Source organism: Channa argus, chromosome 4 (genome assembly GCF_033026475.1).
Source record: "Channa argus isolate prfri chromosome 4, Channa argus male v1.0, whole genome shotgun sequence".
Taxonomy (NCBI): Eukaryota; Metazoa; Chordata; class Actinopteri; order Anabantiformes; family Channidae; genus Channa; species Channa argus.
This window is the reverse complement of record NC_090200.1, coordinates 22,653,484-22,675,288: the sequence shown is the minus strand read 5'-3', so window position 1 is coordinate 22,675,288 and position 21,805 is coordinate 22,653,484. Positions and strand designations below refer to the sequence as shown.

General features: G+C 37.0%; 1 protein-coding gene across 2 annotated transcripts in view; it reads left to right on the top strand.

The window, feature by feature from the left end:
* cdh13 (cadherin 13, H-cadherin (heart)) overlaps nucleotides 1–21,805 on the top strand; it is a 307,186-nt gene that overhangs the window by 179,762 nt on the left and 105,619 nt on the right. The gene's annotated exons all lie outside the window — the stretch shown is intronic.

Below are 21,805 nucleotides of genomic sequence, written 5' to 3'. Positions count from 1 at the left end.
AACCTCAACATTTAAATTATTTAATTTATCATATTTCCCCCCAAAAAATGAAGTTATTTATTTGTAAAAATTACGGTAAATTACGGTGTGATTTTGCAGTAAATATTAATCTTCATACACTAAAAATAACTTTATTTCTCTCTGGGACTTATAGACACCAGTGCTTTAAAAAAACTGGCACAGTGGTGATGAAATATTTACATATATGTGTTAACCTCTCTACTCATGGAGTGAAAAAAGAAATTAAGTAGTTGGACCAAAGATGGTTGTTCATTTATGTTACTTTTACAGAACATTTATTAATTTGGCAGACACTTTTATTTAGAGTGACATATGAGTAAGAGACAAAGCCAGCAAAAAATTCTAAGTCATGGAGAAAAAGAAAGAAGAAACTGGAAGAAATGTTTCTGTTTCATGAGATACAAGTGTAAGATTTTTTTATAGAGCTTTAGTGCATAGTATTCAACTTAACTTTTTGAATATTGGGAGTGAAGCTGCTGACCGTGCAGAACAAACCAATTCACCTGGAGTGGTATTAAGTTGTAAACCAACTTGATATTGTCTAAAAAACAGCAATTTAACAGCAACTGCAGGTCCTACTTCCCCACTTCAATAAAAGAACCAATTATTTTAATATAATATGAGGCTAAAAACACTAGCACATCAGACTTGTCTAAAAGACATGTGACATGTGAGGTTAAACATGAAACTAAGAAATTTCATAATGCTTATGATGCATGATAAGCATGATAAAGTGAAGTATTAAAGAACATTAAAGGATTTTCTAAATTGATTGTTAGGTTTGGTTAGTTGTCAGCCTGCAGCCATTGACCTCCGTTGTTGTCCAAAAGCTTTTAACAACACATCAGCCAGACACACTAATCCACTTGATGACATGTTTCTTCATTCTGGTGATTTAATTTGTGGATGTTTTTGTAAATGCCTGATTTCAAAACATCTTTTTAAAAAATATGTCATGCATGTTATGAGATTTATTAGGTTTTAAATTGCAGGGTCTCACAGAATTCAAGGGGTATTTGATGCTTTTCTTGTCGCAATTGCAACTTTGCAATTCCTAGAGGAACTGATTAGATGGTTACTTCATGTTAATACATTAGCATTAATCAGTACAAAATCTTTTGTAAACATTTTAAATGTGCAAGAAGTAACTAAAGCTTTATTAGTAATGTAGTAGAATTTTGTCCAAATTAGGAGTTAAATTACATTAAAGTAAAAAATTAAAAAGCACCAGTAGGTTATAAACCTTTGAAAACTGTACAGTTGTTGGGTAAATGTATTGAATTGCTAACCACTTTGGGTTTGCCCCCTAAAAATATATGTATTCTCATATACGAAATAATTAATGTGACAATGCTGATCTTGTAGTTATTCTGACAGTGATCTGCTCACTAATGCATCTAACCTCTTTTCACCTTTTTCCTGGTAAGTACACTATAATTGTGTCCTTAAGGACGCATCTCCTGAACTCGCTTTACATTTTGACTCATGGCCATGCGACAAAAACTAAAATATGCAGAGCAAAAAAAAAAAAAAAAGTCAGCAACTTCAGATTTGACATCTTAACATGGTGCATAAGTATTTATGATGCTGACACGGAAATTACTTCAAGAGACCTCTAGCAAAATTTGCCAAAAAAAGTTGAAAAGTAAGAAGCACGTATGCAGGTTGCTACAGTACAGACACATGAACACATGCAGTACAGGAGATAGTCAGTACATTTGCCAGAGCTGTGAAAAACCCAACTTACTAATACCTATCAGCATTTTTCAGCTTTTTTTAAAGTATGATGCTGTTGGCATAGGTTTTTAGATTCTCAGATTACTAAAACACAGATACAGTATATGGAATTACTTCATTAATTTGCAGTTTGACAGGTCTTCCATAGTTGTTGTTTTTCATATGGTTTTTCATATTTGGCCATGTGTCGTAGAAATCACAAGAGACAAAGTGCTGCTGATGCAGATCATACAGAAAACACCTTGGTTACTAAGAGCAGTGGTGAATGTGACAGATGGTTATTTGAAGCTGGGCAGTAATTTCTGGCCAGTCCTGCCATATTTGATGAATATATCAACAGAATACCAGTCCTACCAGTCCGAATACAAGTCCTAGATATGTTTGCTGTACCATGCGACAGTAGCCTCATTTTTACAAATGTATAAACAAGATTATGGTGTTTTACCAATGCATTTTTAGGGCTTTCTGTGTGTATATGAACAGTATTTGTGGATTGTATACTGTATGTGGGATGTTCATGAAGACTCTTTGTATCTCCTTGTTCCTCGCTCCCACTAATCACAGTGTTGACAGGCCTCCTCAGAGATGCAGATTACATCAAGTTGCCTCATTCACTTTCATCTCCACCCAGAGGAGCAATGACCTCAAACTTGAATTGAAATTACAGTAATGATTGCAATTCAAATTAGGTTTGTTTCACCCTGTACAGTTCTATTGCATTGTTGCCAGTGCACCTTCTGTATATTTCTTTGGTGATCACTGTACATTCTGTCTCTCTCTCTCTCTCTCTCTCTCTCTCTCTCTCTCTCTCTCTCTCTCTCTGTCTCTCTCTCTCTCTCTCTCTCTCTCTCTCTCTCTCTCTCTCTCTCTATATATATATATATATATATATATATATATATATATATATAATTTTTTTTTGACATAAATGGAAACAGTTCAGAATGAATAAAGGATTATGGGTTTAGGAGGCCCTATTTTTGATTGACCGGGAGATTCAGACGGCCATGGCTAATATATTTTTGAGTGACATTTTATCTTGGCAGTCTTGCTGATCTTAATGAGATTTCTGTCCTTCACTAGTGTGTGTGCACGCATCAGTGTATGTGCATGTCTTTGCTGGCTGCGATTAAGTGGAAAAATAGCGCCTATCGAAGAATTTGTTTCTGACAGAGAAGGCGTACAGCCCAGAGGAGGCGGGACCTCTGCTGACCTTGGATTGCTGACTGGACGAAGGGGTTTATGACTTGCAGGATTTTCTCATTAAAACCTCCTTCAGGTCGATTAGTAAAGTCAGAAAGCTGAAAAATGCTTTTTTAGAAAAATGACCATTAGTCAAGATTATTAACAGCCACTGTGCTTCATCTTTAGAAAACATATAATCCATAGTAGTTGACAATAATATGTCTAATAATCTGAACATTATACCTGGACACCTTTTTTTCAAATCACATGCAAAATGAAATCAGACCAGACTTCACAGTTCTGCTATGTTTAAATGGTTAACATGTCTGTGGTTGTTATGTGATTACGTCCCTGCTGGTTTCTAATAGGCGTGCTGTGAATGCCCTCTCAGAAGTACACATTAATGGCCAGTTTATGTCACAAACACAGCTAGAGACCAAATGAATGTGTGTGTGTGCACTGGCCCGGAACATTAGGTGTGCACTTTGGTCTTGCCTCTTCTTGCATCAGAAGTTAAAGTAAAAAAAAAAAAAAAAACAGAAGAAGAACCAAGGAGGGACTTCCAGGTGGCGCTGCAGCGAGATGGACATGTAGAGCTGAGCTCTCCACAGTCGGGATTGAAAAACACCTCCAGTGAATATAATTTACACTGCAACCATTTCAACCCCAGTATGAAAGCAACAACAAGAAAATGAATAAAACTCTAGAAAATTTGGAGGTGGTCATGATTGCTGAGCACGGGAAAAATGGAGACAATTAGAAAACAGCATCAGGTAAAGCTGATATTGAAGCTAATGTTAATTGTAATGCACACTGGAAAGTCTAACACTACTCTCCAAACAGCTAAAAGACTTTTAACAAGATATGAGACGGGATTTGAGTGAATTTATAAATGATGTCAAGATTGGTAGAAAGACGACCTCGCCAGGTTTAAAGTGTTGCGAGAGCTGCAGAGTCAAAGATGAGAAAGGCTGTATTAGGAGGCGCCAACCCAAGATAACATAACACGGGGACAAGAAATATCATTGAACATGTTACACTCAGCCATATTAATGCAGCCTTAAAAAGCCTTGATACTGTTTGGACATGTCTATACATAGTACTCAAGAAATTTGCATTCAATGTGTTAAAACACTATATCAAAAACCAATTGCCAGAATTAAAATAAATGACAATTTGACCAAGAGCATACAATTAGAATGATCTCTGAGACTTGGTTACTGCCTTTCATCAACACTGTTTGCAATTTATATAGAACCTTTGGCACAAGCAATTATTCGGAATAAAGACCTAAAAGGGAAAAAGGTTGGGAATGAGGAACATATCACTGGGCTTTTTGCCGATGATGTGATTTGTTTCTTAGAGGAACCAAACACATGCCTTCTTGTACTAATCAACCAATCAACTTGAGAAGCTTGACTTCTACTCTGGATACAAGTTGAACCTGGCTAAGACACAAATATTACCATTGAATGTTCACCCATCTAAACGCATTCTGGGCTATGATATACCTAGGTCTTGTATTGTATTTTGGTAATATGGCAGGAAATATTGTGTCAAGAAAAGACAGATGGTTCAAAATATTGATAGTAGTAGTTAAAAAGCTATACGACAAGATGGTATAAGTCGGATCCACCAACACAAGAAGAATGGCTAAAAATAGTAGATAGAATATATGTTATGGAGCAACTGACCCATAAGATGAGGAACACTGCAGAGAATAATGGGAGAAATGGATCATGTTTATGTGTCATCGACAGGATAAAGACTGGAACATCGATACATCATCAGAACCAAACTGTAGAGACAAGGCAAACCACAGCGTTCATGAGTTCAGTTTTTTATTTCTTTTTTCTTCCTGTGTCTTTCCTTTCCTTTGTACATATGAACAACAAAATAAAGTGTAAAAAAAAAGAGTAAGAAAGGAGAGCGTAGAACAGGATGCTGCATCTTCACATTTCCCAAAATAGGTTATTGTGTTTTTAGAGTTAGCTGGCTTACATGGAACATTCAACTTTATACAGCAGGTGTTCTGAGATGAAATTTTTTGATATAAACACATATTGTTATCAAAATGGGCTCTTATCTCTGCCACTGGAGATTTTACAGCCTACTTTTTCTACAAATGTTGTTGAGATTTTCAGGTGAGTGATGACAGCAGTGGTCCATGGTGCTCTCCTGGAAAAAAAAATACAATTCAAACGTATGAAGAGAGAGTGGTGCCGCAAAATGCAAAAATGTCAAACATTCTGTACTTAAAAACATGCAGTGGATACTGAATAGCAAGCAATCATTCAATCAGTCACATTGTCATAATAATTTATGATGTCAGAAAGGAAACAGCGGGAACAATAAGCAGGAACATGTTCATCATACTTCATCTTCCATTCAAATTCAATGTTAACAGAAATTTCATGTTGGGAAACATGACAGTGCAGCTTTTTAAAAAAACTGTCAAGTTCAACCAAGGCAGCGCAGCAGACAAAAAATGTTTTGCTTAGCTACTTTAGCAAAAGCTTTAATATGATTTTGATGCAGTTAGTAAAAGGAAATGTGTTGCTTCCTGTTACTTCTATGACTTAAGTTGTTTAAGAGCCCTTGTCTTTTATCTCTTCATAATTTTTTGTACATGTATGGCGAACAGTGTCTTAAGTCTCTGCTGTCCATGTGGACATTAATCCTTTGATGTCCAGTAACACATGTTGACCTCTGTTTCTTGGTTTCACTCATGGATTACAGTAGAAAATGTGCACAATCCCATTTGTTGCAACCATATCCGCAAGTCTCTTTGGGATTTGTGGCTGTGCAGCATCCATCTCTCATCACTGTCATCCTGAGCCTCTCCAGCCCACTGTCCAACCCTAGGACTTTCTCCCAATGCTGTTATTTAAATCCAGTTCTTTCTTGCCTCCACAACAAAATCTTCTCAGTAGAGAATTGTCTTCCACATGGCTCAAGTTTGGCCCGTGAAAATGTAATTTTGTACACTTTAGACTGTCAGTTGTGTCTTTAGCAACAGTTGACATCTGATGTCAGCACCTATAGTATTCATGTTGTTGTATTTGGCTGCAACTCTGTATGTTGCTATAACAAAACAAAAAAAAGTAGAAAAGATTCTTGGATTCACAATAAATTCCTAATTATCAGTAACACTGTAATTTCCTATCAAAAATTGAGGTCACATGTTATCAACCTCCTACATGAAAAGTTGCAAAATGTGTGTGTTGCACGCTCTTACAGCAGCAACACTACTGTGGCAGAATTAAAGTCAACATAGCCTCTAGGCTGATTAGTCACCTCTCATGACATATAGGTAGTCTGTATGAATGTGGAAGTTTTTTAGTCTAATAACATTTAAGTGAAATTGCACACTTGAAACATACAGTACACTTTATAACATGACATGTAAATCAACAAACTGCAATGTTCTGCATTTATTAAAGAATCGGAATCACCAAATATTGTTAAGATTATTAATGACGTATGCAGAGAGCATTTGGCAAAGACTTAGCAGTATACCAAATATGAAAATGAAATAAGTAAATCTTCATGAAGCTGAAGAGGTATATCCAAATATTTCCAAGTGATTAGGAAGACGAGTACCAATTGTTAAGACCATAATCCAGAAATGGAAGAAATATGGACACACAAGGACTCTTCACAAGGACAAGAAGCAGAGGAATAACGGAAAGAGGTGCTAGGAAACTCGCTAGAGAGCTATACTTAAGAACCCAAAACAAACAGCAGGGGACCTGAAATATTTCCTAGACGCATCTGGAAATGTTCTCATTGCAACAGTTAAGTGTGGTCTGTACAAGTTTGGATTGTTTGCGAAAAAAGCAATGAGGAGGCAATGAGGTTTTCCTGTAGCTAAGGAGTATGTGAAGAAACTAATTTAATTTTTGAACATGATTATGTGATATGATGAGACCACAGGTGAATTATTTGACCATAATTAAAAAAACCACTGTCTATGAGGAGAAGAACTCCATTCTCACAGACAAACACCAAAGAGGATGGTGGAAGTTATAAAGGCAATGGGAGGAAATGCAACGTATTAAAGAATATTTCATAAACCTTGTGTAAAAACTGTACACAAGCAAACAACTGCCTACACTTAACAGCGCCAACAGAGCGTGATACACTGTAGGTCGATCTGTGAATTGCTGTGTATTTCCCTTGGTTTGCTTTGTGGCCCTAGCTAAACCTGCTAGTTCCTGACCAAAATATCATGGACATTTTTGTCACCATCCACGCATTTATTTTAGTCCTCTGCTATTCTGCATTGCACAGATAACATACATTACCTTGCACAAAGAAGGTAGTGTACAGTCAGCTTGTGTGTAAGTGTTGCTTCTCAGTGGCATCAGCAGCATCAACAATACATAGATAGATATACATAACAGGTAGGAATTTATTTTAATGCTCAAAAATCTTTTGTCAGGGAGCTTAAAGAATATTTACTGCATTTAGAGCTTGCTTATTTGTAGTTTATTTATTTTTAAAACTGTCACTGCTATTATACATATTCACAATATGCTTTCAGTACTTCAATGATGATAACTGAATCTAAGTTGTGTGAGAGCTTTATTCTAAATAAATTGTTTTAAATGGAAATTGATTTAACCATGTCCCACACACTTCAAAAGATCCTTCTTACTGCATTGTTCTTTTGTGACGCACACAGATACAGACAAGCTGTGTATCATACAATACTATAGCCAAGAGCAATACCTCGATTTGAAGAGATCAGACCATCCACCAAGAGCAATATAGCACTGTACAGCTTTGACAAGTTAAAGGTCAGACTGAAAAATTTCTGCCCCGACACTAACCTTCCAGCCATTTTTTTGAACATCTGTCAGTGTTTCATAGTTTTTATATTTTCAAAACAATATCCCAAATGAAAAATGTTTGTAAGAACTGGATTTAACCTTGTAAGCATTTTGTCCTAATCTAATCCTTTTTGGCATTTTCATTTTCATTTCTCCATTGCCTCTCTCTCTCTCTCTCTCTCCCTCTCCAGTTTTTCTTAGTATCCATGATTATTTCAATGTATTGCATATGTGTTATTTCAATGTTATATTAGTAAGTTTAAAATTACAATAAAGTATTCGAAAGACCTACAGAACTTTTTCACATATATAAAAAAAAAAGTTTTCACATACATCTCTAAAGGGGAAGTATTTCCCTGTGCTTACCTTAAATCACATTCACAAAGCAGAATTTCTGACATCACAGCTATTTTGACAGGAAATAGAGCCATTTATATTTTATTTTCAAAATAATGATCTTATTTATCAATAACTAAAAATAAGTTTACAAGCCCAGCTCCACCAAAAATTGGGAAAATGTGAAAATGGAAATAATATATTTACAATAGAACAACAACATATCAGATGTTGAAACTGAGACATTTTACCATTTCATGGAAAATATTAGCTCATTTTGAATTTGATGGCAGCAACACATGTCAAAAAAGTTGGAAGACGGGCAACAAAAGGTTGGAAAAGTAATTGCAGCAAATTAAAAGAACTAATGCAGGAACATTTAAAAACTAATTAGATTAATTGGCAGCAGGTCAGTAACATGACTGGGTATAAAAGGAGAATTTCAGAAAGGCAGAGACTCTCCAATCTAACGATGTTCAGGTTCACCAATCTGCAACAAACTAAACACCTTTGAACAAATTCAGAAAAGGGTTTTTTCAACGTAAAATTGCAAATACATTGAAGATCCCACCATCTACAGTATATAATATCATGAAAAGATTCAGATAATCAGGAGGAATCTCTGCAATCATGGCATGTCCTGTGGGCTAAAGAGTGTGAGGGTGCTTTAGTGCCTATAGAGTGGGTGGCTTACACATCTGGAAAGGCACCATCAATGCTGAAAAGTACATAGAGGATTTAGAGCAACATATGCTCCCACCCAGACAAAGTTTCTTTCAGTGAAGGCCTTTCAGTAAAAACCACATAACCACATACTGCATCCATCACAACAACATGGCTTCACAGGAGAAGAGTCCAGGTGCTGAACTGGCCTGTTCTGTTTTTATTTACGTTTTACACGTACTTCCATCTTTTTAGGAATTAGGGTTGAAATTGTGGTGTAAAGTTTAAAAGAGTATAAAACAATTGGCTTTTTTTTATCATCAGCACACTGATATATTTGCTACCTTTGCTAGTGCAAACAATCTGGGCTAATGTCCCCATACACTTGTCTTTTTTACAGTCAAACTTTTAATGACTGTCTGCTCCAGACTTCTTTTTTGTTTGTTGTCCTTGATCTGAGAAGCACCTGAACCGGTTGTATATTGCTGGTTTTTGCTTAGAAATCACCTTTTAGGCTTTTCTTTTGTTTTTATATTATACAATTATAGTACATAGCTTGTACCAACAATTATTTGTGTTTAATTGATACTGAAAGCATTTTTCTTTTATATATCATCCATCAGAGCACTGTTCTCTAACATCCCTGTCCTGTAGCAAGCTCAATGATTCTTGTGAATGCTCATGATCAGAACAACCCCAAGTCAAGGACAAACAAACACATTTGTACACTGCAGCTATTCGTGTAGTTGATCCAAGAACAAACAGCACATGGACAGACTGTGAATTTGAGTATAATGTACTTCAAAGGGCGTCATCAAGTTTTGATTGTTTTGATATAACTGATTGGTTTGCTGCAAGGATATGAAACATGAACAATGGGAGAACCAAATATTGTTCAAACAGCCTATTAATTCATGACTTTGCCGTGTGCTCATAAAGTCATCCATTGTGCCTCTGTCTTTTTAAAATCTACTCGTTAATTAAAATACGTTGATCTGTATAGAGCGCGGTTGTTCTCCGTCTGTGTACCATACATTCTTTTGTTCTTTTACTGCCTCGTTTTGTTTGTACATTTCTGCCCGTGGACATTTGTTCCCTTCACATCACATTGTTCGGTAGCTGAAAAGTCTTGGTTTCTTACTTACAGTAATTGTATTAATTTCTAAGATCTCAGAATGTGGTAAGATTCAAGTAAAGCTTCTTTCTGAGGTAGATACAGTATTAGTAGTTACCATAACATGAGACATTTTTACCCACAGCAAAAAGTCCATCTGTGGTGAAAAACAACACTGTAAGATGCAGTTCCCTTCCCCTTGTTTTCTCCACTCTATACAGTATGTTTTATCTATTGGACCTGGCGGTGGCATTGTCTCGCTGCTCTGTTGTTGATTTCCAGTACCTCGTTTGCATTATTATCCCCTGTAGAGCTGTAACCCTCTTACATGCATAAAAGAAAAAATCTGATAATTGGCCATTTTACTTTATTTCACATTAGTGGTATGTTTCATTATGTTCAATAAGTACAATGCACACTAGGTTGTCATTTTTAGCCATGCGTACTGTAACTTAAAGTTGTATATCCTCAAGGAGCAGCTAGCACCTTCAGCTTTTCTACCATGGCTGTAAACTTAATTTTTACCTCCTACCTGGGAGGGAACAGAAGTCATGGTATCTTTGCAGTAATTTTCATTCATAAACTCAATTAAACTCAATATCAGTGAGCATTTTAACTCAAGGCTTAAGGCTTGAAACCACCGTAATATCACACAATATCTGCATTTAACAGTCATGACTAATGCTCTGCCAAAAGGATTTTGCCTACAGAATGAAGTCTTCAAATTGGAGCAAACTATAATTAAACAAACAAAAACCATGTTGTACTTTGTCTCTATGACTCATTCCAGGACTTGCATCCTTTCTTGTCTCCCTCTCTGGTGCTGTACAGTTGCTAGGCTGTTCTGCTCCACTCTGATTGCCTCCTATTCCTGGGTGAGATCAGATGAATGCCCACTAATAGGTTTTCAGTTTTATTCACTGAGCCCCTACTACAGAATTAGAGGGATTTTCCGGGGGTAATTAATTGAAGTGTCCTTTTAAAGGGGAAGTATCTTTTGTCTTGATTTAGCGAGTGGAGTCATTAGCTGGAACCTCAATGGCAGAGGAGCAGAGAGATTGAGGACTGGTGGTGAATCACACACACAATTTATAGCAGGTTGTCATCCCTGGAGTCAAAGACTGCATGGAACATTACTGTTAATTTTGCATATCCAGAGGAGAAATGCATTGTAATATAAATTATTCAAACATGTTCATCGTTCCTTTCTACATTACTTTTTGAGGTACAGGAAAACACATGCAAAGGCAGCTCCAGTGACAGACCAATTACATGTGGCGTTTACAGTATATGTGCCTGTGTGACTGTGTACTGTAGATATGTGATTGTTTGACACCTTTTGCATGAGTGGAAGTATTTATGTTATGGCATGTGGATCTGACACAGAGGAGCCACTGTAGGTGGAACGAGTTAAGTCTTGGTGTCTTTAATAAGATTGTTCTTTTAAATATAGAAATACAGTATAAGACGATTTATGCACAATGGTACTTACACAATTATTTAGTCGTGTGATGCATTATATGTAGAGATTTAGTCATAAACTACCGTTATTTGATGTTTATTTAAGATGTTTTCATAATATTTTCTCATTTTAATGCTTCTGGGCTCCCAAGCAGTTTAATTTAGACATTGTCATGCTGATTTAAACAAAGGGATAAGCAGCATGTGGTTTGTTTATTGAGGAAATATTTCAAATTAAATTATCTTCAAAGGAAAACTAAACAGCATGTGTTTTCTCTGGTTGCATTGCTATCAAGGATTGTTTCAACTGTGTAGACATTTAGCACCATCTCGTTTACTTTTGCTTCATCTTTTAATACTTAAATTTTATCAATCTAATTTAACAGGCTCAAAAGCCAGGTAAAATACATTTTAAAGATGCCTGATTTTTCAGAAAACTTGCTGGCCACTTTATTAGGTACACCTGTACAATCAAATGCAATCCAAAACACCAACTCTGCCACCAATTCTACTTTTACAAGGTTATAATTCCTCAATTGTTAAGGTGCAGCCATTAATAATATATACAATATTTGTTGTATAATAATATCATTAAAATGTGTTTTTAGAAATAGTGTGTTTATTAATGAGATCATAGTGACTGATAGGGTCATACTGGTGTGGATTATATTAAAAGGTTATTCTAATATTTTGGCCACACATTAGAACCACATTTTAATACAATGCATTTCATTTGATGTGTCACTTAATAATTGCATAATAAGAATTATAATTATACATATTTATAAATATTATAAGTATGACTGTCTGACATAGAAGCAAAAAGATGTTGTATTTGGTGAAAGTATAAAACTCAATTTTACTCTATATGGCTGAGCTCCATACATCTATCATTGTCTGTAATGTGTCTCTTAATAGCTGGCACACTTCCTGCATATAGTCCAGTGTGAGAGGTTGTGATCATTCATTCAAATAGCTCCCTATGGTGTTGGATTTTAATAAGTTGCCATGAGCCTTTAGTCCATATTCCTTAGTCCCGTTAAGATGAAAGTCTTACCTTCTGATTGAACCTTGGCACAGAAACTCCATCTTTAAGCCAAGTGTAAAACAGTGTGTCAGACAGAACACACCAAATCCAAATACTTGTTTTAGTGAGTTACTGTGAAAGTGCTAATGGTAATTTTTACCCAACCTTTTTGCCAGCACATGGATAAACACGTTGGATAAGCACACGCGCTGGCTAACCTTCTAAAGTTCTGCATATGAATTTTTATTATTTGTTTTATATGCCCACACAATTTCCAAAGTCCAAGCTCACAATCCACCTACCACTGAGGTCTGAAGATACTATCTGTCATCCCCCCTCTCCGTCCCAGTGGAAATATTCTCTACTCCTCCAGAGTGTGTGTGTTGATGTGTGTGGAGACTGCATTTGTGGATGTAGCCAAAACTTCTCTATGGTAGCTTCAGCTGCATGAGTGTGCTGAGCAGCATCAGACATGACCTGCTGTCTAATTGTGCACACATGGAGATGATTAATTAAGCTTAAGGAAACAAAAGCAATATTCGGTCTCTTAATTAATGACTTGTTTTTTGAAATGATCTTCTTGGGAGGATGGGTGGGGTGTGGGGTCGCTCTAGCACAGCATTAAAAGTCTGAAACATTTGGACATGTCTGGTGGCATCACAGCCACAGGGTCATAATTAGATTTACTTTAATGATGATGGGATCATGTGGTGTGACTCCTGAAGTTTTCCCTTAATCAATACACCCTAGGTTGTTATTATGTTTGCTGATTACTGTTGCAACTGTGCACTCTGCACAGCTGAGTCAACAGCTTTGATGCCTTCTGAAACACCCACCATCTTCTTCATTTTTTTTCTTTGAACAGATCTTCTGTATGTTTCCAGTTTTGCCTTCATTCAGATTACATCTAGTTAGATTCTTTAAATCCTTCCAAGTCTTTCCACAGTTCTTGTCAAAATTATTTGAGTTTTTACATGTAGATAATGCACCCCCCCAGTTTGTTGGGGGTCATTACAGGAGGTTGTTCAGATAGTCATTATGCATAGTGGACTGTCCACCAGCCTCAGGGCCTGACATTTGGCTCCTCTAGAGGACCTGTAGCATTCATTACTGTATGCCAAAGAGAAATATGGTAATACAGACATGAGTGAAGTCAGCTGTGGACGGGAAACCCTGATTAAAATCCCCAAAAATATATTGTTATGGAGTACAGCACGTATATGAATGTGCACACATTATATTGTGACTGGCACAAAAAGATTAAAACACACTGAAATAATGATAGTAGTAATAAATAAGCAATCTATGAATGGATAATGCTCTAGTTTTACAATTTCTCCGATGTCAGCTTCATGATGTACAAGTTACTGGTGTTTGCATGTTCTGTTGTTTCTATAGCCTCTTTCACATATGATCTCTCCATGGATTCGGACATCAGAAGATTATCCGTGTGAGAAGCTTTCTCACTCGTTGGAAAATATTTTAAAGAAGAAGATAATAAACTAAATCGTGCTGTTTCCTGAATTTGTTTGTCCGTCCCTATCGACAGAAGGTAATGAGATATATCATCTCTCCAGTTAACCATTGTTGTTATCATCTTTGTTGAAATTAGCATTCTTCACCATCAGGAGTATGTGTTTGCTTTCCAACATGCCCAACTGTCCAGATAATTACCTGCTCTGTTCACACATGCTCTCAATCGGATATAATCCAGACTTAATACTTAGGATCTTGCTGGGTACAAGCCACATAATGTTCAGGCAAACTGACTCTGATATTTGCATTCTCACATTAGTCCTTCTGGATAATATCTAGATGAACTCAGTGGAAATGCGTGTCTGTAAGGGTCTTATGATATGTTTAATGCTTACAATACAGTTCATATCCTGCAGCTGAGGCTGCATGATTGAAACTGAAATGCTCAAAACAATTACTCATGTGCATTCAAAGCATTTAAAAGCTGTCAGACATTGAGAATTTTCGTCAGATATCATTAGTAAAACCTACTTGCACAGAAACTAAATTATATGTGTAAACTAGCAATGCTGAATGAATTCAGAGTTGCAGTCTGTCTTTGTCAGTGCAGTTCCTGAGACAGCTTGATAGAACAGGTTCCATTTTTAGTTCATATACCCAGCATTAATAAATAAATATATAAATACATTAAATACACACTTGTACACAAGTTATTTCTATTTTATTTTTATTCATAAATTTGACATTCAGTCAATTTAGTGAATGGGTGCATGATGGGACCAATAAAGAAACAAAAATAGCAGAAATCCATTACTTTTGCTGTAGAGTGTGTTCCAGAAAAACAACAGGCACATGAATGAATGAACGAATGAAGTGTTAGGAAGCAATTTTGACTCGTCAAGTAGTTCTGATTTGAAACATGCGAAGAGGTTCACCGGGGCACAATATTTATTGTGCTAAAAAATATGACAGAGAGAGGTCTTCTGTTGCTTTAACTGACTATTGTCAGGATAAACCCTATTTGGGCGGGTTTTAACACAACTATACTGGTTTACTAAGATGATTCATAGGAGCATTGTAAGAGAAAAATGCAAGGACACATATGGATGTCATATTATTCCTGTTTTGCATTCACTTTTGTTTTGCCAGTGACTTAATGCAATTCATTTATTTTTTCAATTATCAAGTTAAGATGTGATTTCATTATCAAGCTTTGATTTTCATTGCAACTGGAGATGTTTGCCAGGGTTTCCTGTTCATTAGCTTGTGTGTTATTTATATTCCCATTAGTCAGTCATTTAATATTCTCATTAGCAAATGTGTCACTGGTATGTGGAGAGGAAAGCATAAACTGGCCCCCTGTCAATCAACTTCCTTAAATAGTGTAGAAGAACAACCACTAGCCCAAATGTACTGTTATACAGTGTAACACCATCAGTTTCATAGGTATTTTACTTTACTCTTCAGTCCATATGCAAAGTGTGTCCCAGTGATATTTTAACATTTCATAAGATGCTGAATGATTGCATTTTGTTCTTCCTTTCTTTGTGGATTACATTGTATTGTACACAGCATGAATTATCTAGCTTTTGCCAATAGTCCAGCTGTGGCCTGGCTGAGAAGATAGAATGAAGAAACTGCATTGTAAAGGAGACAGGAAAGGGCAGCTGGAGAGTTTCACTCCATTCACTTCACTGTCAGTTCAGAGCTCATTATCTCATATTTAGTTTCTGTGCAGCGCAGCTCCAGAACAGCTTTCCACATCTCCAGCTTCGGCCGCTGCTGTTATTGCATGTAAATTAACTCATTTAGAAAAGTTTTACGACTATTTGAATAGTAAAACTTTTTGCAAAACAAAGGTTCCTGGCTGTAATTAAGGTCTCACATCAATAAAAATATTGACCAAAAAATATAAACATTTGAAACAAGATGAAAAAGTATCTGGACACAATGTGAAAAAATGGACATAAAGTGAAAGGGATTCAGACTGCACTTGGAAAATATTTCTGCACTAAAATGTATTTATTATCATATAGTAAGACATCATGATGCAAGGTTAACATTATCTGGACTTTATCCTTCCAGCCCCCTATAGTATAAAGTTTTTATGATATATGTGTGAGCCTGTGCATGCAGCATCCTGCTCTGTCCAGGATTTATGTTTCCAGGGTGTTGGGCGTGCTGACGAAGTTCCTATAGAAACACGTTGCTTTCTATTAATTGCTGGAAAAGCTTGTATGTAAGTAAGTAAGTAAGTGTATTTGTATAGCACCTTTCACAAAGAAGAGCTCACAAAGTGCTTTACATGAAAACAATAAGAATAGAAAGCCATAGGACATAACATAAGAACTAAAACAAAACAGAACACATCAAATATTGACAACAGACAAAGGCAAATGTACCAAATCAGTCAAAGTAACCGATTATCTATAGTTCAAGCATTTTCATTCAATAATGAAAATTGGGGAGGGTTGTGTTAGGAAGGGTATTCGGCATCAAAAAACTGTGCCAAATCAACATGCGGACAATGATCCTCTGTGGCGACCCTGAACTCACAGGATAAGCCGAAAGGACAAAAATACTAAAATGTACAGGTTAAGGCATTGATATGATTATCAAGATTCATATCCTGATTAAAAACAACACCAAGATATCTCAGGGAGGAACAAACATTTGAGCTCAGAGACCTAATACAGTGTCCTAATACAGTAGGACACCTTAGAGACAGTAATAGGGGCCACAATGAGAACTTCAGTTATAGCTGCATTTAACTGTAAGAAGCTTTTTGACCATCCAGGCTGCAATTGCTGACAGGCAATTATACAGCACAGGCATATAAGGTGCAAACAAAATAGGTCCTAAAACTGACCCCTGACGCCCCCCACCAGATAGGGGGGCAAAGGTTGACATGGAAGAACCAGTAGCTACAGAAAAGAATCTACCTGAGCGGTATGAAGTGAACCAGTCAAGGGCACTACCTGAGATGCCTACATGGCTGATGAGCCTCTCTAATCAAGTGCTGGTCAATAGTGTCAAAGTGCTGTTTAAATATTTTTTAAATCATGTGCCTGCGGTATGCGCCGACCCCACACAGAAATCGAGTGGACATTCTCCTGTGAGGACACTTCTGACTCAGACAATCTCCTGCTGTGTGTTAAATATCTAAAGCTCAACTCAGGAGGTGGTTCCAGAGGGGTTCATTTCTCCTGACATCGTCTTGAGCACATATGTGAAACAGGCTAGTGAAGACCCCAGAGATGTTTTGGTACAGTCACGTAGAGATGGGGAAAAGTAACGGCAGTGTGGCAGAGACATGGTCAACCAGGCAGGTAGGAAGGCAGACATGTGAAGCCCATTGGGATAAATAAGCTGGCAAAGAGGCTGTGAAAATGCTAATTGTGCTTTAAGAGATGGCGGTATACAAATAGGCAGTTTAATAGGCAAGAGGGATTGAATGGGTTCAGGCAGGTAAGGAACCAGCTAAGTCAAGCGTAAAGCAGACTTACATACAAATTCAGATGGACACAAATTCCCAGTGGTGATCAAGAAATACAATGAAGCCCAGCATTTCTTATCGTTTTATCTTTTGAAACCACACTGCACAAAAATGGTATCTTTCCCAAACTGCCATAAAATTGTCAAAATCACACTACAAGTGGTCGGCCCATATTGTGACACTAGCTCTACAGTGTGTATACAAGCAAATGGTGCAGACTTTGAAAAATAAAAGTCAGGCAGAACAGCAGTGCTACAGAAGATGTAAGACAGCCATTTGTATGTGAGCACAATATAATTTTATCTAAAGAAAATCAGAAGAATTATCTCTTTGACATGACAGGTTTAACAAAAGACATGGAGACAAACACACGCCAGCATCCGAGCACTGCAGAGTAGTGAAGTGGTAACATTAGGAAGGCAAACCTTGTAGAAAGGTAGAGTACAATGCACCATTCAGTCAAATAGATAGCCTCGCCGCTGAAAGCTGCTTCACTACTGTCAGCCTAATAGCTAATAGACATGACTGCATGTAATTGCAGCTGAATTTTTAGACATGAGTGTGAATAAATAGCTGTATGAAAGCAAAAACCACAAGACAGAAGCACATGCTGCTTCTGTAACTGTGCTCTTCAATAGTTGTCTCATCAACAATGAACTGTGATGACAAGTGCATTTATAATCCTTGTTACTTAAGCGAACTTCATTTAAACATCGTGTTTTATAGTATTTAAATGTCTGTCCCTGTCTCTTTTGACCAATTTATTTTAATTTCATACATCTGTTTTTTTTTCAATAAAAAAACAAGATATATGAAAAATACCAATACATTTTTTTGGTGGGAAAAAGTAATCTTAAAAGATTGCCCGACCCTTTGAAGAAATTGGACTTGTGATTCCTCATTACTGTTTGCGTTGTTATAAGCAGATACAACAAGGGTAATGAATTGTTAAATGTCCTTTAAATTAGCATTAGGGCACAAAGTGCTGTAGTGTTTTTTTTTTTTATTAACAACGAATGTGCTAGGAAACAGAGAAATGACAGTGAAATGAAATCTTCTACATGTTTTCTGAGACACAGAAAAACCTGGTTTAAAATTCAAAAGTAAAACCTAAAGAATTCATGACTGAATAAGAAACAATCAGGGTAACGTTCAGGGCAAAAAAAAATTCAAAGGGGACCTCATCTTGTTCATCGGGCCTGTTTGGGTGTAGTTGGTCAGAGTTTGACAGTGCACGAAAACATCCATAAAAACTCTTAAGAGATATCAACTTTCCTTCTTTAACAGTAAGAAAAACAAAGAGTACAAACCAAACACAAAAATCTTGCATGTGAAATTACCCAAACTATGTAGGTGGCCTTTAGATGGGCAAAATATTAATTGCTGCTGTTTGCCAGGTGAACTTACTTTTAAAGTATTACTTAAAAGAGTTACCTATCTTTTTTATATTTGTTTATAACACATACACACATATGTTATGTGCTTGTAAACAAAAGCAAATGAAAGTGGAAATCATTTTACCCTAAACACACAGAAGGGTTCTTGAGCCCATCCAGTGTTTTTCGCTACAGAATTGTGTCTATTTTAATGGAATGCTGTCTGAGGGCCTGAAGATTACAGCCATTCAGTATCGGTTCACAGCCTTGTCCCTTGTTTACAAAGATTTCTCCGGACCTTCTGAAGATGATGAAATTCTCAAATTCATTTTTAAATTGTTCAAATATTTGCCCAAACAGTCTTTCACAGAGTGACAAAGCTTGTCAGTTTCAACCACTGCTTTCTTTGTTCCGTGGGCAATAAATAATCTGCAAATCCTTGCATTCTCCATTTCTTTACATTTTACACAACATCCAGACTTTTCACATAATGTAAATAAAGTTTATAAATACAGAAATACAATATTAAGACTGCAAAAAGGTGCTAGGACAGCAATTGCAAGTTGACACAAAGTTCAGTTTTTAAAAAGGTGCTACTGTTTTCCTTCTTTCTTCATCATAAGAAATGATGAGTGTACATTTTCATGTACTTATCTCTGCTACCACCTCTTCACTACACTCTGCTTCTTATGAATATGTGCTTGTAATCCATCATCATGTATCTTAGCAGTATTGGTAAGGGATAAGATTATTCCTCTTTGAACTTCCTTTGATCTGATTCACACCTGAAAATAGAATGGATCTGTTCTTGGCCTTTTTTAGTCACTTGACTGAGTCTGATTAATAGAAATCCCATTTCAGCTTTTGAAACATTGTACCTGGTGGATAATTTTAAATGAAACTCCAGTCGCTCACACTCACATAGATACACTGTGATGTATTGAGTGTGTATGTGCACACACGCACAAACACAGTGGACTCCACTCCAACACCTAGTAGCATCACATTTACCCTTTCTACTGTCTTGACTATGTTCTATATTGCTCCATCTGGGCTTTTCACACTGTGTCAGTTCCTTGGTGGCACCCACAGATCTGCCGGCCCCCACTGATTTCCCTTGGTATTTGAGAAAGGTATAAGCATTAGCTGAGGCAGCAGCATCATGTCACACCAGCCTGTGCGATTAAATCACTCCACAACATGTGTATCTGTGTGTGCTTTCTTTTTCTTTGTCAGACATTTTGTCTTCTCATGTGAATGAATTGTTGATGTTTTACCCCACGTGCTCTGTGTTCCTTTTTACCTTTTTTCTCTGACTGAAGACCACACAAATCACTTGACAGACATGCATCAAGCAGTGTTTACAGACTTTCTGACATCACTTTTTTCTTCATCCAGTCTGAGCTGGTGTCATCCAGCAGCACAATAGATGAGTCCAGGTGATAGCGAGGTAATGGCAGTCCTGAGCATCCACATCCATCCCACAATGTAACCATCCACTGCACTTGAGATTGATTGAGCCCTGGCTTGTGGCAGAGAATAGACTTGATAAGAGAGGACAATGAGTCTTCAAAGAGGCCACCCACATGATACCATGTTCTGATTAAACGCAGCAGTCATCAGTGTCAAAGTTATAGCCATCTCCACTGTCCCATTACACAATGTTTATTATGTAAGGTGATCGATGCTGATGGCTGTGTTGTACTGATGACAAAGGCATATTGGTCACATGATACTCAATTGTTCAGGGAATTTTAGTATGTGAGAAGGATAGTAATGTGCATAAATATGGTTGTGTTGCATTCAAGAGACCCGTGGTTTGCTGGTGAAATGCGATCACGATTTAGTGAAATCTGTTCAAGATAACCAATTTAGTCATCGTTTTTACCGCTCTAATTTGCTTCTGGTTGGTGCAGCCGTGTGCAAAAGTCCTGTGTGTGTTCATGTGTGTTTGTGCACACGCTCAACAAGTCTTCTGTAACAGTGTGGCTTTCAAGGTGTGAAATGGAACAGAGTATAGGTAATGAAGGAGATGGGACTGTGTAATTATTCTCTGGAGGAAGGATTACCAGTTGACTTAACCACTGATGGTTCACCTTGAAGTGCAAATGCCAAGGGGATGAAACCCAAACCGCTCTGCCCCCATTACCTTCAAACAGACTAAAGACGTTTGCTACTAAGCCATCATTATTTAATGTAGACTTTTCATATTTTCCTGTTTCCCGTTTGTGTCTTATTTGAGTAGTTGAGCTAATGTACTGTGCAAAAGTACCGTCGGGTATTAAAAAGAAGCATGAAAAGAGATCGACGTTGACGCCATGCTTCGTGGTACTGGTATTCAGTACTCCACACAGTCACACAGTTCCAAGAATCACACAGTATTTCTTGACAGAAAACACACAACTTCAGTAGGTTTAATAATTCCAGGAATGAAAAGAATGAGCTTTATGTAAGGTAACCCAGGCAACCAAGCATAACATTTTATAGGCATCTTTCCCAGCTCCCACATTGTTAAATATTAATGAAAGCAGAAGCAAAATAACATCGACATCCACACTGATTAGGTGTCATTTTTAGAATTACATTGTATTAACGCCACCAAGATGTACTGATTACAGTTGTCTATGGTAAAAAATGACAGCCCCACCATTTAAGTAAATCGCTTCAAATTACATACACACACATACACACACACACAATTATCAGCTGTACATTCTAGAGTGGTACTAAACATCCCCTCCTTATCTGAAGCATCCATCTGTGTCCCAAACACACCGCCTCATTAGAATGCATCTCTCTGAGATTGTGTCAAACTTAAAATGTAAACACATGGAGGAGGTATTCAGCTGATGATATTTTAACCTGAGGTTTCTGACTGCGAGTTGATGACAGCAAGAACATGAGGATCTCAATGGATTCTCACTTTATAGACACTTCTGCCCACATTGGAGATGTGGGAAATGCTACCCCAGAGAGAAATGTCCTGTGTGTGCGTGTGTGTGCGTGTGTGTGTTTGTGCGCACAAATTGATGCACCTATCATTTATGTGTACATATCTGTATGTGTGGATTGAGTGGG